Below are 2,500 nucleotides of genomic sequence, written 5' to 3' on the forward strand. Positions count from 1 at the left end.
CGAAACAGTCGTGCGCACAGCGTCGACTCGTTCTCGTTGCCGCGCGTCGTTCGTCTCAAATAGACACGAACGACGGACGAGAGAGAATGTGTTCTTGTTTTTGTGTTTGTGCGAAGTGTGAGAATATTATATACATATATTCGCGCATGGATGATATAGATATGGGTATGGATTTTCGGAGGAAATTATATCAAATTCGTATTTCGAATGCGAGACCGCCGAGATCTTTCCCAGCTCTCTCTCTCTCTGTGTGTGTGGTGTATAGTACATTTTATATATCTCTCTTGTGTCAACACAAAATAACAAAGAATATACATACTACTCCTCCTCATATTTTATATAATATAATATAAAATTATATTATAGCACCGCGTTCGCAGACCGTATGGTGATGTTACCAATCGACCAAGATTTGGGACCGTCTCCCCCGGTGTTATCTGTGATGTTAAAAGAATACGCTTCTAGGCACACCTCAACGCAGGGCGCCTAGCGTGTTCGACACGTGCGCGGTCGCCACGGCGACCGTATATGGAAAGAATGTATAAAAGAGGACGCACACGCGCCCATCGTCGAAACGGTGTGCGCAGCGTCGTGTTGGAATTTATCCCTCAAGCTCCGGGCGTTGATCGTATCTAGTGCGAATCATGCGTGTGTGTGCGCATGTAATTGCCAGCCGAGTTTTAATATGTTTACAATAACGTATTGAATAAAAATTGAGAAGTTGCGTTTAGATGAATGTTCAATTTTCAAATTGTCACAACATCGATTCCCGCCCGCGGGGTCGTGTTCGTTGCAGTTTTATGTCCCTCACAGTGGTCGAGCATCGTTGTACATCACCTCGTTGCGAGATCGTGACGGGACGGCCGCTCGTAGACCGGTCAAAGTTAGTCTATCGATATGAAGCGCGAACGTCGCGTCGCGTGCAAATTCGACGCGTTACGTTCACGCGTGTCGAGAAGGCGCGCGCGCAAGCGCGCGCCCCTCGACGCCGCCGAGCCAGCGGCTCGCCGAAGCCGCGTGACCGCGGTGTAGGCGTGTCGTTTGCGTAAGCAGCTCCCTGGTTGATCCTGCCAGTAGTTATATGCTTGTCTCAAAGATTAAGCCATGCATGTCTCAGTGCAAGCCGTATTAAGGCGATACCGCGAATGGCTCAATATATCAGTTTTGGTTCCTTAGATCTTACTCAGTTACTTGGATAACTGTGGTAATTCTAGAGCTAATACATGCAATCAGAACTCTGACCAGTGATGGGATGAGTGCTTTTATTAGATCAAAACCAATCGGCGGAGGGCCATGCGTCCGAAGTCGTTAATTTTGATGAATCTGGATAACTTTTGCCGATCGCACGGTCCAGTACCGGCGACGCATCTTTCAAATGTCTGCCTTATCAACTTTCGATGGTAGTTTCTGCGACTACCATGGTTGTCACGGGTAACGGGGAATCAGGGTTCGATTCCGGAGAGGGAGCCTGAGAAACGGCTACCACATCCAAGGAAGGCAGCAGGCGCGCAAATTACCCACTCCCGGCACGGGGAGGTAGTGACGAAAAATAACGATACGGGACTCTTACGAGGCCTCGTAATCGGAATGAGTACACTTTAAATATTTTAACGAGGAACAATTGGAGGGCAAGTCTGGTGCCAGCAGCCGCGGTAATTCCAGCTCCAATAGCGTATACTAAAATTGTTGCGGTTAAAAAGCTCGTAGTTGCATTTGTGCGCCGCGCTGTCGGTGCACCGCATCCGCGGTGATACTGACACGTCTGCGGAGCATATCGTCGGTGAGCCGGCGGTAAAACGCCGGTTCAATATCAAAATCCTATCGCGGTGCTCTTCGGTGAGTGTCGAGGTGGGCCGACAATTTTACTTTGAACAAATTAGAGTGCTCAAAGCGGGCTCAAAATGCCGCTTGAATATTTCGTGCATGGAATAATAGAATATGATCTCGGTTCTATTTTGTTGGTTTTCAGAACTCCGAGGTAATGATTAATAGGGATAACTGGGGGCATTCGTATTGCGACGTTAGAGGTGAAATTCTTGGATCGTCGCAAGACGAACATCAGCGAAAGCATTTGCCAAAGGTGTTTTCATCAATCAAGAACGAAAGTTAGAGGTTCGAAGGCGATTAGATACCGCCCTAGTTCTAACCGTAAATATGTCATCTAGCGATCCGCCGACGTTACTACAATGGCTCGGCGGGCAGCTTCCGGGAAACCAAAGATTTTGGACTCCGGGGGGAGTATGGTTGCAAAGCTGAAACTTAAAGGAATTGACGGAAGGGCACCACCAGGAGTGGAGCCTGCGGCTTAATTTGACTCAACACGGGAAATCTCACCAGGCCCGGACACCGGAAGGATTGACAGATTAACAGCTCTTTCTTGATTCGGTGGGTGGTGGTGCATGGCCGTTCTTAGTTGGTGGAGCGATTTGTCTGGTTAATTCCGGTAACGAACGAGACTCTAGCCTGCTAAATAGGCGTCGTCATTCAAGGTGTGCGCGAC

The 2,500-nt window shown here is 48.5% G+C and overlaps 1 non-coding gene across 1 annotated transcript in view; it reads left to right on the forward strand.

Moving 5' to 3' along the window:
• Positions 1-1,054: 1,054 nt before the first annotated feature.
• Positions 1,055-2,500, forward strand: part of LOC123719612 — a 1,906-nt gene continuing 460 nt past the window's right edge. Inside the window, exon 1 of the ribosomal RNA XR_006755674.1 lies at positions 1,055-2,500. This exon is cut by the window's right edge and continues 460 nt beyond it. This is a non-coding gene — a ribosomal RNA (small subunit ribosomal RNA).

Source organism: Pieris brassicae, unplaced genomic scaffold (assembly GCF_905147105.1).
Source record: "Pieris brassicae unplaced genomic scaffold, ilPieBrab1.1, whole genome shotgun sequence".
NCBI lineage: Eukaryota > Metazoa > Arthropoda > Insecta > Lepidoptera > Pieridae > Pieris > Pieris brassicae.